Below are 15,536 nucleotides of genomic sequence, written 5' to 3'. Positions count from 1 at the left end.
AGCACACACCTTCCCCAGCAAGGGGACCCTGACACCTCCTCCCTAAGCATACCCCCTCTCCTGTGAAGAGACCTGACACTCCCTCCCTCCCTGAGCACAGCCTCTGCCATGACAGACCCAGCATCCCTTCCTTGGGCACTACCTCCACCGTGACAGACCTGACATCCCCTCCCTCCCTGTGCACAGCCTTCCCTGTGAGCAACCCGATACCCCCTCCCCTTCCCCGAGTGCAGCACACTGCCTCCCCAGTGTTATGGATTAAATTGTGTCCCTCAAAAATTATGTGTTGTAAATCCTAACTCTTATACTTATGGATATAATCTTACTTTGAAATATGATTTCTTCTGTTATGTTAATGAGACCATGTCCGTTCATTTAGAGTGTGCCTTAAGCCAAGAGCAGCTTAGGCACAAAAGAAGCAAGCCAGAATGGGAGAAAGATAGATGCCACATGGAGATCTCCAAGGAGGTCTAGAAGAAAGGATTTTCCCCCAGAGCAGATGGACAGTGCCTTCCCCTAGAGCTGGCACTCTGAATTTGGACCTCTAGCACCTAAACTATGAGCAAATAAATTTCTGTTTATTAAAGCCACCCACTTGTGTTATGTCTGTTAATGCAGCATTAGGAGACTAAGACACCCCATGACAGACCCTGGCACCCCCTCCCTGAGCACTGCCTCTCCCGTGAGGGACCTGACACACCCTCCCTGGGCACCACCTCCCCTGTGATGGACCCCAACATCCCCTCTCTCCCTGAGCACAGTGTGCGGACTTCCTCTCCCCCTCCAAAGGACCCTGAGGCTCATGCTATGGTGTACTTGAAACCACTCAGAGTGTGAACCAGTGACTTTGGGCCACGCCTGGGTAAGGCACTGTGGAGGGTGGTTATACCTGCCCTTCCAGGACTGGGCTCTGAGAGTGGTTGGAGCTGGAGCCCACCTTACCACCAAGCCACGAACAAGGTGTCCCGTCTCCTGGGGGACAGGCCAGTTTGCACTGCAAAGGGCCTCCATGGCCCCACCTCCCCAAGTATCGACAGGTGGGCCTTCTCTGGAAATGAAGCTCAGAGTGAGCTGGTGTGGCCAGTTTCTGCTTGAGTCCCTCCTGGCTGGGATCCCCCAGTGGCGAGGATCTGACCCCATGGTACAGAGCAGCCTTACACATACTTGTTGACCAAATGCTCTACCATCCCTACAAGGTGGGGGTGCTGCACACAGGTTTTGGTTCATGTAGAGTTCCATGAGGCCCCACTCTGACGCCCCTTGGTGTTAAACTTCTTATACATCTTTAGTGTTCAGACCCCTGAACCTCCTCAGAGGCCTTCCAGTTGGCCCAGGACCCCAGTGAGCTGTGTGTGCCAGGCCTTCACTCCACACCTGCCCACTCCTTTCCACGCCATCCCACCTTGCACAGCCTGCACAGCTAATACAGCACTCTGGCTCATCGCCACGGCCTCTCGCACTGAGTGGTCCTGTGGCTCACCGTGTGGCCGTTAGAGATCTTAAGGGAACACACTTTCCACAAATGCTGTCATTGGATTCTCACAGTAACCCTGAGACAGGTCTGGCCAGCCCATTGTGCAGATGAGGTAACTGATGAGCCTTAGAAACACTGATGGGTAGAGGCGAAGCCAGGAGCCCAGCAGGGCCAGGACATGCTGGGCACCCTCTCTGCCCCTCCCTTTAGTGGCTCATGTAAGTGAGGCGGGGTAGGGGTACGTGGACAGGACACATGCTGGGGCAAGGCTGGCCATGGGCCACAGGTATGGCGGGTGGTGCCCAGCCTGGGGTCTGAGCCTGCAAGGAAGCGTTGGGCTGTTCTGCCAAGCCCTGTCACCATGGTAACCAGCAGGGGCTGGGGAACACAGCTCTGGTTGGATTTCAACCCAATGCCTCTCTCTCAGAAGCAACTTGGTCAAATTTTCCGAATAGGAAAAGTGGAAAAAGAGTGAGGGTGGGAGAGACAGATTCCCAGATAGAAGTCAGCCTGGCCCAGGTTGAGGGAAGTCTCTGGGAGCACAGTAGGTGATGGAGGACTGCTGGAAGCAGAGTGGATGGGGACCCACAGTCTCTCTAGGTTGCTCCCCTTCCCTCAGCGGTAGGCTGGGGGAGTGCAGCCTGAGTGGGTGGCACTGGCCCTTCCTGCCTCTGCTGGAGCAGCCTCCCTTTCCTCTGTTTTTCATCAGGCCAGGTGAGAAAGATTCCTTTTGGAAAAAGGGCTGGAAAACCACTGAGCTCACCCAACGGGTCCAATTCTGGAGATGGAAAAACTGAGATCAGAAGAGGCCTAAACTCTGAGGGCAGGCAGGGTTCACCTGGCAGGTTGGCCCAGAATGGGGGCCAGGTACCAGGCCCCCCGACTGTCTACAAGCCCACACCTGACAGGCACCTCGGCCCCTCTGCAGAAACTCCTGGCTCAAGGCTGCACACAGGGCGGCACCTGCAGCTGTGGGCACAGCAATGGACACGATTTCAGGCCACAGAGTGGCCTCCATTCTGGGCTCAGGCCCATGAGGGCCCCAGAGAGCTTCAGCAGCCCCTGACAGCTCAGGCACACAGAGTGCTCACCATTTGGGGTCAGGGATGTGGCTGATTCCAGCCTGCCCCTCCTCAGAGGAGGAACCAAGGGCCAGTGGGGACAAGGCTCCTTTTCCAAACTCTACAAAGGGTCTTGGATGTGAGGCCACCTCTGCACACCTATCAGCCAGCACCCACTGACAGCACCTGACAGATAAGGCCTGGACACAGGCTGGTGTGTCAGGGAGGCAGACATGGGCCTCTAACCACCTAGCCCCTCCAGGGCCCCTGGGCAGGCAAAAGAGGCCACAACCAACTCCACCTCGAAGCAGACAGGGTCAGGGGTTGGCCAGAGGCAAAACCAGGGAGATGATGATGGGAACCATGCATACGCCCGTGGAGCACACACTTGTGGAGTTCATGGAGTACACACCCGCAGAGCAAGCAGAGCACATGGAGCATATGCCTGCACCGCACATGCTCATGGAGCACTCACAGAGCACGTGGAGTGCATGGAGCACACGCCCATGGAGCACACGCCCACAGAGGACGTGGAACACATGTCTGCAGAGCATGTGCCCACAGAGCATGCGGAGTACTTGGAGTATGTGGAGCACACGAAGCATATGCCTGTGGAGCACATGCCATGGAGCACATGCCCACAGAGCACGTGGGGCACATGGAACACACGCCTGCAAAGCACGCACCCACAGGGCACATGGAGTACGTGGAGCACATGGAGCACACACCTACAGGGCATGCAGAGCACATGGAGCATGCAGAGCACATACAGCACACGCCCGTGGAGCACACAGCTCACAGAGCACAAGGCTGTGGAGCTCATGGAGCACATGCCCATGGGGCCCACACCCATGGAGCACATGGAGCACATGCCAGCAGGGCATGCAGAGTACATGCCCATTGCCCTTTCCCCCGTGAAGCACACACCCACTGGCAAGGCAGGGCAAGTGCTGGCAGCAGGGAATCGCCACCATTCAGGTCTGTGACAATCCCTGCAGGAGAAGCAGCGGTGAGATGGGGCTATGGCAGTCGGAGGGCCTCCTGGGACCCTGGGGAGAAGAATGCAGTGTAGAGGCCAGGCCTTGGCACTGAGACTGACCAGACAGCGGGCCCCATGCTCCCGTGGGCCAGCTTGGCTACTACGAGAGTCCACAACGAGCAGAATCTAAGGACCCATTCTCTCTCGGCTCGATGGCAATAGTGCCTATCTCTGGGTCCCAGGAGATACTGCCGGGCCCTTACTTGGGTCCCCATGGGGCCAATGCCCAGTGCCTCAGGACATCACCTTCTACTGGGGGTTCCAAGTTTGGGACACTCCAGGAAGCGTGGCAAAGAAAAGATGGCTCACAGGCAGGGGCAGGCACACACTGCCCACCCCTACTGCCAAGCCCATTTGGGACCCTCCACTGCCCTCCACCCCACCTCCTCTCACACCCTCTTGGGGTTGCTCTCTCTATTTTTATTTGTCTGGTGAGTTTCACAGGGGCAAAACAGAAATGTTAAACGGGAAAACAACAGCCCATCCACCACTAGTGCGGCAGCAAGGCCCGGCAGGGCGGCCCATCCGAAATGACCTGGTGCCTCTGCCTGCGTTTCCAGGATAGGGCAGCCACAGAGCTGTGGGAAAGTTGGGCCAGGCTGTGTCCTGACACCTGGGTGCGCCAAATCCACTTCAACACACCACTGGCGCGGCAGGGTGTGTTCACACCTCCCGTCTTACAGGCGAGAGACTGAGTTTGTGAAGTCACACCTTCAGGACACCCTGGTTGGTCAGTGGGAGGTGACAGTCCCCACAACAGCGGTCAATGGCAGGAGGCAGAGCAGAGAGCCCTGGATTCCAGCCCCTACTCCCCCCCCTTTCCAGCTCTGGGGTCCCATTAAGATAATGCCCCTCCCCCTCCCCTGGTTTTGTGGGCAGCAGACCAGAGTCAAGGGCACAGCCAAGCTCAGGTAGGGTAGGCAGTCCCTTATGTGATGCCTGCTCTGCATTTCCCAAGGCCCCCAAACCCTGGGTACTCTGCCCTGGAATCCTGCAGAGGCTGGATGGCTGGGCCACCTGGGGGTCTGGGCTGTGAGGATGGAGGCCTAAGGTCATCAGGGCCCATTCTACGCTCACTGGCTGTGCAGCGCTGAGCCTATGGTGCCACCTCTCTTGGCCTCTGCCCATCTGCCTATCATGAGGTGGGGTCTTCAGGGAAGCCTGAAGTGTCTGCCACCTCAGTACCCCCTCCCCACACGCCCATGAAGACCAGCCCTGTCCCTCTCCCCTCCAGAAGCTTGGCACCAGCATCCTCCCCATTCCCAAACCTCCAGGCCCTCGGCCGGCCCATGGCGCAGGGAGCGTGTTTATCTGGACTGAGCAAGGCCCAGGGCCCAGGGCACAAAGCCAATGTGACACTGCCAGGCTTCCTTTCCGGGGGGGGGGGGGGGGGGCGGTTTCAGCAGAGACCCTGCTCCTCCAGGGCCTATGGGCACCCCTTTTCCTCTCAGTCTGAGCCCCTATTGTGCCGCCCCCTTACATTCATGCTGCCCCTTCAGCCTCTCTTTGGCCACTGTTGCTCTCCCAGGCTGAACTGGCCCACCTGCCCGGCTCCACTTCCTAAAGCCTCTCACCTGGATGCCTCCCCTGGCTGCACCTTCAGCCTGCTCTGCCCAGGCCTCACTGGGTAATGCACCAGTGCCCACAGCAGCACCTTTACCTGGCTGAGGCTGCTGTCCGTAAACCTCAGAAAGACATGGCAGGGACACTCACTCTTAGAGCAAACTTCTGAAAAACAATTTGCAGTGGGAAGAGAAGCCTACACTGAAAAATGCTCTCCCCTTCGGGAACATTAAACAATGAGCTCTTGACTCAACAGCCCAATGGGAGGCGGGAGGGTTTTGGGGAGGCTGCGGGGAGAACAGCATCAGAGACGCTGGGCACACATTATGGCTTGGAGGCGCTGGGCTTCGGCCATGCATGGGTCTGTGGGGGCTGTGACGCCCTATGAGCTGGACTGTAAGGGACATGTCCCCTCTGCCCGAGTGCCCTGGTGTGGCTGAAAGTCTGAATCCACACCTGGACAATTGCTGTCTCCAGATGGCCAGAAAGAATGCGTACCTGGGAAACGATCATCTACAGGCTTTTCATGCTGGGAGTGAGGGTTCATGGCACGGGCAGGGACGTCTGAGTCTCTGAGCTGTGGTCCTGTCAGGGTAGGGGACTGGGCATCATGTCTGTCTGATCCCCCTTGGTCCCCACCACCCTCCTGTGCCCCACAGGCAGGGAGGTGGAGAGGCAGGTGTAAGTGTCCCTCAGCTGGGACACAGGGACAGGAGAAAGGATAGCTGGGTGAGGCCCGAGTCCAGTCTCGGTTTGACGCAACTGTGCTCACTTTCTAAAAACTCTCAAGAACTGGCCCTTTCCTCGAGAACGCAAAGTATTTCGTTTGTTTATCCTTTGTGTAGCCTGCTCATATATCATCTCAACAAAGCTAAAAATAGGGCATTGCAGCAATTCCTGTGACAGCCAAGTGGCTCATGTTTCCTCAATTTAAACTTTTTTCTTCTTTTTTGTCCTAATTCTCTCTCTGATGAGGCTGGGTTTCCTTTAAAACCAACCAGACCAACAAAAGCCCAGTGTTGGTTCAGCACATCTACACACCTCAGGTGACCCAGGAGACTTAAAAGGATGAGGCTTAGGGCAACCTGCCAGGGTAGGGCTGGAGCATAGGCCAGGCCCCTCTTCACAGGCCGGGGCGGGGTCTCCAAAGCCATCAGTGGCGGCATCATGGGAGCTTAGAGAGGAAGAGGGAAAGCTGCCACCAATCCTAGAGCAGTCCGTCCCAGAACAGGACAGCACTAGTGCTCAGACGTGTACTGGGCAACAGTGGATGACAAGCAGCGCACATGCACGGCCTCACCAGCCTCTCCACAGAGGATTCTGCTCCTCTTCAGCGCATCCCTGCAAGGCCCGTTGTGGGAGGGTATGCCCACGAATTCACAAACCCAGGGCCACACATCCATGCGTGCGTAGCACACAGGGCAGAGCCGACAGGCTGACGAGGCCAGGCAGAGCCAAGAACCAGACTCTGCCCACCTTCTTGGTCCCGCACTGACCAGTCACCACTTGCCCTCCTGAACTGGTAATCATCTGAGCTAGAAATGGACCTCACCCATCCTCCTCAGCCCATCAGTCTGTGTGTGCTTGGGACCTGGCCTCTGGCTACCACTCCACTGTCTAGGACTGGGCTCAGAACCTCTGAGTCCCGGCTCAGGCACTGACTTGCTTCATCCATGAGGCAGAATAACAGGAGTACCTGCACTTCAATATCTGTAGGATATACTCACAGATGCTCTAAGTAGTAGCGCCATGCACTCTGGAGCTCGCAAGAGCACCAGCTGACAGCACCAGTAACCGTGGCGGTCACTACCAGCCTTACCCCCAGTCCATCCATGGTGGCCATATGATGTCTCAAAGAGGCCTGTCTACTGCAGCCCCTCTACCTTCACAAGTTAGTGCACACCTTTACCTGGACAGACTGGGACTGGGACCCCCACCTGGCCTCTGAGCCTCATCCAAGGTGTGACTGGGGCTGGTACCAACCCATCTCAGTAACATCCCTCCTGTCTGAGCTGTGGCCTCTCTAAGCCTACTGGGCTCTACAAGCACGCTCATGGCTCTGCAGACCAAGCTCTGGCCCTTAAAGCAACTGTAGAGAATGGCCTCTTGTCTGGTTGTTGTGACCACCTGCCCATGGGTGGCCCCAGCCTAGGTCAGAGTCCAGCAGGTGCCCAGGACCTGCCACTGGGGCCACTGGCCAATGTTTGCTCACCTGTGCTTGGGCAGACCCCAGTGTGTGGCCTCTTGGCTGTGGAGGCAGCACCACATGCAGGGGCAGCAGTGGCCAGCCGGCACCCCTCCCTTCCCTAATCCCAAAGCCAGCACAGCTACCAGCCCACCAGCCTGGGGAACAAGGGCAGGACCAAGCCTGTGCTCCATTCCCAATGGCGGGAGACAGGGTTGAAACGAGCAAACGCCTCACCTAAAATAAGTCAACGTTTTGGAGAAAGAAGAAGAGTCTCTCTGGTTTGGTTACTATGGGAATGCTTCTAATCAACTATGAGGAAAAGACGTTCACCCTGGACAGAGGCCCTGGCCCCAGCCCCACTCACACCAGTCTGCCCAGCAATCCACACACATATGCAGGTAGCCCTGGAAGCTTCCTGGAGCCCACAGACAAGCCTGAAGCCTCTGTGGTGTGGGGAGCCCCCCAGCAAGACCTGCCATCCAGCCTGACACGTGCTTCCCTTGCCCCTCTGCTCAGGGAGGATAGCCAGACCCTGCCTCCCACCGTGTACAATCTCCCCTTGGGCCTGGCACTGGTTCAGGAAGGTCCTACATCTGCCAGCCCAATGCCAGCCTCATCGCCCTGCCCCAGTTTCAGCATCGTTTTGTGGGGAGTCTGTCTGAGGGCTTGTCTCCAGCATGGCACAGGTCCCTTTCCCTAACATGCGGTCTATTCTAGAGACTATTCCATGTGCACTACACAAAAGAAAGTATACTTGGCTGCTGTTGGGTGGAGTGTTCAGTGTATGTCTATGAGGTCAAGTTTGCTGACTGTGGCATTTACATCTTCCCTGTCTTTACTGAGTTTCTTTCTGGATCTTGTGTCCTTCACCGAAAGTGCTGTGTTGAAGTCTCCTGATTGTGGAGCTGTCCATCTCACTTTTCAATGCTGTTAGAGTTTGTTTTATGAATCTTGCAGCCCCTGTCACTGGGTGCATAAGTATTTAATATGGTTATATCCTCCTGGTATACTGTCCCTTTAATCATTATGTAGTATCCTTCCTTATCCTTTGTGGTGGATTTAACTTTAAAGTCTATTTTGTCAAAATATTGCCACTCCTGATCTTTTCTGATTGTTTTTTTGCTTTATATTTTTTTCCAGTTTTAGTTTGTTTGTGTCTCTAAGCCTAAGGTGTGTCTCTTGTAGGCAGCATACAGACAGATCGTGTTTTTTTCATCCATTCTGCCACCCTCTGTCTCTTTATTGGTGCATTTAGTCCATTTACATTCAGTGTAATTATGAATAGGTATGAGTTTAGTGCTGTCATTTTGGTGTCTTTTTTGTGTGTTGTTGACAGTTTCTTTTTCCCACTTAATTTTTTGGGCTGAGTAGTTTATTTTTATATGTCTTTTCCTCTTCTTTGTTGTTGTTGATTTTGTTTCCTGAGTCTCTTATTTTGAAGAGTAAGATCGTTAGTCTCCTTTGTGGTTACCTTAATATTTACTCCTATTTTTCTAAGTTTAAACCTAACTTTTATTTCTTTGTATCTTTATTGTTTTAATGTTGTCTTTTTTTACACACGATGACATTGCTGTTTCTCTGTTTTGAGCTTTTTTTAATCTTGATTTATTTTTTTGATTTCCCTATCTAGGTTGACATCTGATTGCTCTGTCCAGTGTTCCAGTCTTGGGTTGATACCTGATATTACTGATTTTGTAACCATAGAACTTTAGTATTTCTTGTAGCTTTGGTTTGGTTTTTATGAATTCCCTAAACTTCTGTTTATCTGGAAATGTCCTAATTTCACCTTCATATTTGAGAGACAGTTTTGCTGTTTATATGATTCTTGGCTGGCAATTTTTTTCCTTCAATGCTTTATATAAGTCGTCCCATTGCCTTCTTGCCTGCATGGTTTCTGCCAGGTAGTCCAAGCTTATTCTTATTGACTCTCCTTCGTAGGTGACTTTTCGTTTATCCCTAGCTGCTCTTAAAATTCTCTTTATCTTTGGTTTTGGCAGGTTTGATTATAATATGTCTTGGTGACTTTCTTTTAAGATCTACCTTACGTGGAGTTTGATGAGCATCTTGGATAGATATCTTCCCGTCTTTCACGATATCAGGGAAGTTTTCTGCCAACAAGTCTTCAACAATTCTCTCTGTATTTTCTGTTATCCCTCCCTGTTTTGGTACTCCAATCACTCCTAGGTTATTTCTCTTGATAGAGTCCCACATGATTCTTAGGGTTTCTTCATTGTTTAGAAAATTCTTTTATCTGATTTTTCTTCAAATATATTGGTGCCAAGTGTTTTATCTTAAATCTCATGAGTTCTGCCTTCCACTTGCTCAATTCTGCTCCTCTGACTTTCTATTGAGTTGTCTTATTCTGTAATTTTATTGTTAATCTTCTGAATTTCTAATTGCTGTCTCTCTACGGATTCTTGCAGCTCATTAAATTTTTCATTACGTTCTTGAATAACCTTTTTAATTTCTTCAACTGCTTTACCTGTGTGTTCCTTGGCTTGTTCTGTGTTTTACCTGATCTCCTTCCTGATATCTTGAAGAGTTCTGTATATTCATCTTTTGTATTCTGCATCCAGTAATTCCAGGAAGGCACCTTCATTCAGAAGATCCCCTGATTCTTTGTTTTGAGAGCCTGTTGGAGCAATCATGGTCTGCTTCTTTATGGGATTTGATATTGACTGTTGTCTTCAAGCCATCTAGAAGTTACTTTAAGAGTTTATGTTTGCTTACTGTACCCTAGCTTCTTGCTTTGTTTTGATATGCCCAAACAGTTTGCTTGAGTGAGCTAGCTTGATTATTTTCACCTTTGAAGCTCTAACATCCTGTCACCAGATGGCTACAGTTGTTACCAGGTATATGAGCCTAGGAGTCCATTCACTTTTCTTGTATGAATTCAGCTCAGGTGTCAGGTAGTTGGTCATCAAATGTGTGGTACAGGCTCTGTCCTACAGTCTTAGAGGGGCAGGTACAGGTAACTGGTTGCAGCAGGGGGTCATGCTCTGAACAAGGCAGGCAGCTGCGAACCATGCCCCAAGTGTCTGTGAGGAAAGCACATCCTATTCCCTAGAGCACCCAGGTGGGTGGGTCCTGCAGATAGACCATGGGCACCCAATGCTTTTGGTTGTAAGGACTGGGAGGTACCAGTTATCCTTGGACCCCTGTCGTGGGTGGCTGGGTGACATGGGTGGAGCCACCAGTCCTTCAGCCCCTGATGTGGGTAAGGACCCTGTTTAATAGGCAAAGCAGTGTCAAACATCAAACACTCGCCTCTCCACTGCATAGCTAAAACAGCTGCAGTCTGCCAACAAGGGCCTATTCTCCTGAAATAGACCCACATAGGTCCATGCAGAGCGAAGAGGTATTCAAAGTTCATGGACTATTTATGCCTGGACAGGAGCTGCTTCTGTCCTGATCTCCCCAGGTTAGTGGAGCTGGCAGATTATCTTTTCCCCCAATTGTGAATTAATTCCTTCTCCAAGGCCGGGAGAATGGCTCAGGGCACTCAGCAGTGCCTATCTCAGGCCCAGGGATATCGACAGCCACTGAAGCCAGCTTGGGGGTTGGGAGCGTGGTAAAATATACGCAAGTACTTAGCTTTAGCTGAGAGCGCTGTTTTTCTCTGGTTTCGGATGCATGAGTAGGCTGTGCGGCTCATTGTCTCTACCTGAGGAAACTATGGCTGGAATGCTACCGCCAGCTCGCCACAATCGATCCCAGGAATGGTGCCTGAGGGTTCCCAGCGATTCAGGTTCGGCAACTCCTCTCCGCTTCTGAACCATCTCTCCTTCCCCTGACACTCAGTCCGTTTTCTAACTTTGCCTTTGATGTTCAGGGCTCCTAGCTTGTCATAAATATAATCGATTCACTTGTTTTTTCGGGTCTTTGTTGTAAGACAGAAGTGTCTGACTACTCCTCCATCTTGGCCCCGCCTTCTGGTCCCTCTCCCAACGCTGACCCTTCATGGATCCGCTGCCTCAGGACAAGCCCCAGAACCCCATTCCCAGGTCTGCTTGGGCCCACCCCTTCCTTGGTCTCCTCTCTCGCCAGTGCTGTCGGCTCCATGAGCCAGGCCCTCGGCTGAGAGCTCCTCCCCTGGAAGCCTCCTCTGGGAGGATGCATGCGTCCCCAAGACCAGGCTAGGATGTGCTAGGATGGGGTCACTCTGGGCCAGCCCTGGGCATATGCCATAGCCAGCGAGAGCCTGCCTGAATGAGGGCCTGGGGTCCAACACAAAGCCTGGGCCTGTAATCTCCCACCTGGCATATGGTTAGAGGCTTGAGTGGCAGAGGCGGCCGGGAGGCTGTGGCGGAGGCCAGATGTGCCAAGCAGACCTGGACACCATCACAGCTAGAACGGTTCCTCCCAGGAATATCTGAGGCTGGAAGGACCCTTATCACCTTGAGCATGGCTCTGTCACTTTGACAATGGACTTCATAAATGCAGGGAGCCCCTCGTCAGGCCCAACACCCAGTGCTCCCATGCATAGCCCACAGGAGAGAAAAGGCACAGCCAGGTGACTCTGGGTATACGGCAAGGCAGTGGGGCTGCGGGGCTGGGCTGGGAGGCCACTCTGGTCCCTAACTGCTGTTTCCCACTAACCCTTGGGGTCAGGGCATCCAATATCCCTGAGAGCCTCCTGTGTGCCCACCACACTTCCTCATGTGCTCACACACGGCACAGATGAGGGGACAGTTCGAGAGGTCAGCAGTGGATGTTGGCGAGCCAGGACTCAATCCCAGGGCTGCTGCTGATCAGGTGGCCAGTTCCTCCTCATGCTAGAAAGGATGGCACCAGTGCCCAGAGCAGGTCGGGCTACAGGACCTCAGCCAAGACGAAGTCACCTGAACCCTGTCTTGGCAAAGACCAGATGGTTCTGCCTGGAGGGAAAGGAGGTGGAGTGTGTTGACTGGGGTTCCGGCCTGCCATGCAGCCAGAGCTACGAGCTCCAACCTGCTGGGATGACACCCTGGAACAGGGATTTTCACGGCAAAGACGCAGGAGGCAGGACAAGGGGTACGCAGGGAGCTGCTCTTTCTGGTGGAGGGGGACTAGTTCAATCTTTGGGTGGAAAAGAATGGGACATGGAAGGGCAGTAAATCCTCCCTCCCTCCACCTCTTCTTTTGCTCTTATCCACCACACACTACTACATGCCACAACTGTGTCCCGGCCAGCAAGCAGCCAACCGTGTGTAGACCATGGAGTGTAGGAGTTTGCATCAGGACAGCAGACATGGGAGTCCCAGGGCCATATTCACCGTGCCCTCAGCACCCACCCCTATCTCCTTAGGCTCTCCACAAAGGCTAAGCTGCATCCCACCATGCCTCCAGCCCACCCGGGTCCCTTGAGGGCCCCCGCCCCTCCCATAGATCCACAGCCCTCCATGGAGGCCCTGCTCAAGGTATCTGTACTCAGGGCTCTGCTGTGAGCCTGTGAGTGTCCCGTGGCCTCTCCCTTTTCCCATCACCCTCAGTATGGGCTTGGCCAGAAGAGCTCGCCGGTCAGAGGGATGATAGGATCAGCCAGGGCCAGGGCCCAAGCACACACCTACCAACAGGGACTGCAGACTCCACACAGGACAGAACACGGGGAAGCAGCTGCAGCAAGTGAGACAGAGCTACGTTCTCACACGGGAACTTCTCTGAGACTTGCTGTCAGTGCAAAAAAGCAAGTCATAGAAAAGCATACATATACACAATGACACACACATATATGCACACTTTTTAAAGCTGCAGGACAAGTCCATCTGTTTCTGTGCACACACCCAGAAAAAGGGAGCAGTCCCTCCGGGAGGAACAGGTACTTAGGGTGACTTAAGGGGGTCTGGGCCGCCGTGATGGGCTGGAATGGTTTGCAATGACAACGTCCTCCTTCATGATTCATACAATTTTCATCAAATGTCATAATAGGAGGTTCCCCAGACTAGACTGAGTGATGAGAGCTGTACGGACAACTGGTGGGCAGAGGGAAGAGTGATGCCAAGCCTGGGCAGCATGGTGGCCCAGCATGGTGGGGACAGTGGGATGGCAGGGCAGGGTGCCCACTGACCTTGCCCTCACTACTACACCATCTCATGGGCCCAGCCTCCCCACTCTTGCACCCTCCACCAACCCCTAGATGAGGCAGCAGATCCCAATGTGCCCTGGAAAGAGAAAAGCCAGCTTGCTCACTTGACCCCTGCCTATCTGTCAGCCCACCACACCTTCAAGACTGAAACATCTGCTTATGCTTAGAACATGTGCAGGACAAACTCACTTGATGAGCATGCTCAGTGCCTGCCCAGTGTTTCCTCATGCACTGGACACCAGGTGGCTGGGGCAGGGGTCTGCCCTGAGAGGCCAGCCTGCAGCTACAGCTAGGACAGGGGCAGCCTTGGCAGGGCCGTTCCACCCCCACCAGGCCTGTGGAGTCCGTGTTCCTCAGTACTCTGTGGGGTAGAGGGGGAGGTATGTGTCTGTCCATGGCGGTTCTGCCCCCACTCAGAGGCTGCCTACTGAACAGTGAATATTAAAAAAAAGTTCAATAATACAGAGTACTGATGAGGCTTGAAAAAATGAGCCTAAGGTTGGGAGTGTGGGCCAGGGCAATCTCTTTGGAGCCTGGTAGCTACTAAAAGTTTAAAGGTATCACAAACCCAGTGGCATCACTAGGGGAGTGCAGGGGGTGCAGACTGCACCAGGCAACACTGTCAGAGGGGGCGACACCAAAATGACTATAAAATTTTTGTGCAGTGTTTCAGCACACACCGCCCCTGTACCCCTCTATGCACTGCACAGATGCCCAGACAGCAGCCACAGAGCCCCGGCTGGGTTGGGCCTTGCCAACGTAGCATCTGGGGAACGACCCAGGCGGAGGCGTGCATCTGTTGGTTACACTGCAGTGTTGCGCCGGCCGCCCACCGGGACACCTGTACCTGGGGAGCAGCCCCTGCACGTGTGCTCAGTGAGGCAGGAAGCATCCAGACAAGGCGTGAGTGGGGACAGATCAGATCGTGTGGGCCCCGAATGCATGGAGGACCGGGAAGCGGGTCAGAAGAGGAACAGTAATGAGTGCCTAGGGACAATCTCTAAGTTTATGTACCCCCCCACCCCTGCTGCCCCCTTGGCCTTGTGCTGGGGGGCAAATGCCCCCTCTAAAATCTTCCCTCACTAAGCCTCTGGCCACTACCTGGATGTGGAAACCACCTACCCCCCACCTCTCCCTGCCCTGCCGCCAGGCGCAGGACCACCTGCCCCCACACACCAACACCAGGGTGACCCAGAGGCCTTGTGCAGCGAGAGGGAGGGAGGCCTCCCCACTACCCCCCGCCCCCAGCCTCCACCTCCATGCAAGGTCTCATTTTGCTCTCTTCTCCCAGGTGCAGTGTCCTCACCTCCCTCCCCTAACAGGCTGCTGGTAAAGTTTAACATTAAAATGCACATTAATTTTTAAGTAGTTCTTAAAAGTTTTTACTTCAAATTCTACTGTTTTCTTACTGAATTTTCACTTTAACCACAAGAAACTATGTAAATGTAAATACATACACATCTAGCCTAAATACATTTAGGCTGGGTATGCATATTATAATTTGAAGATGTAATTTTAATTTTGCTAGTTATTTATGTCACTACTATTGCCATTACATTCAGTGATATACAGGAATTATGATTTACAAGTAAAATTAGTACAAAAAACATTACTAAGGATTCTGTATGGTCTGGTACGGGCAGAGGTCCATGGGGGGAGGGTGACACCATGAGTTACTGCACTGGATGACATGAACTCTAGTGAGGCCACTGCATAAACCCTCTGACCCAGGAATTCTACTTCTAGGAATGCAGACTTCCACATTAAGTGCAAAGATGTATAATGAAATGCTGTAGTAACAAAGAACTGGAAACAGTCCAAATGTCCATGGAGAGGGCATGGTAAGTAGGAAAACTGTGGGACATTCACACATTGAGGTGCTATGCAGCTATTAAAAAGAATGAAAGTCCTAAAATGCGCTCCAAGACATACTGTTAAGTGGCAGAATCAAGGGCAGAGCCGGGTGTGATATTTTGCACTTGCGTCAATGGGCAGACGCCTCCTGGATGGAGAGCCATGAGGTTGGGGACGGAGGCTGGGGCTAGGCCTTGAAGCAAGAGAAAAGCTTCTCTATCCCTACAATCCCTTGGTACAGTGTGGGCTTATGACCAGTGTCCACTACTTCGTCTAAAATACCAACAGAGAGA

The 15,536-nt window shown here is 53.1% G+C and overlaps 1 protein-coding gene across 9 annotated transcripts in view; it reads right to left on the bottom strand.

The window, feature by feature from the left end:
- CABIN1 (calcineurin binding protein 1) overlaps window positions 1-15,536 on the bottom strand; it is a 192,518-nt gene that overhangs the window by 34,131 nt on the left and 142,851 nt on the right. The window lies entirely within an intron of this gene.

This window comes from Elephas maximus, chromosome 22 (genome assembly GCF_024166365.1).
Source record: "Elephas maximus indicus isolate mEleMax1 chromosome 22, mEleMax1 primary haplotype, whole genome shotgun sequence".
NCBI lineage: Eukaryota > Metazoa > Chordata > Mammalia > Proboscidea > Elephantidae > Elephas > Elephas maximus.
This window is presented reverse-complemented; position numbering and strand designations above follow the sequence as displayed.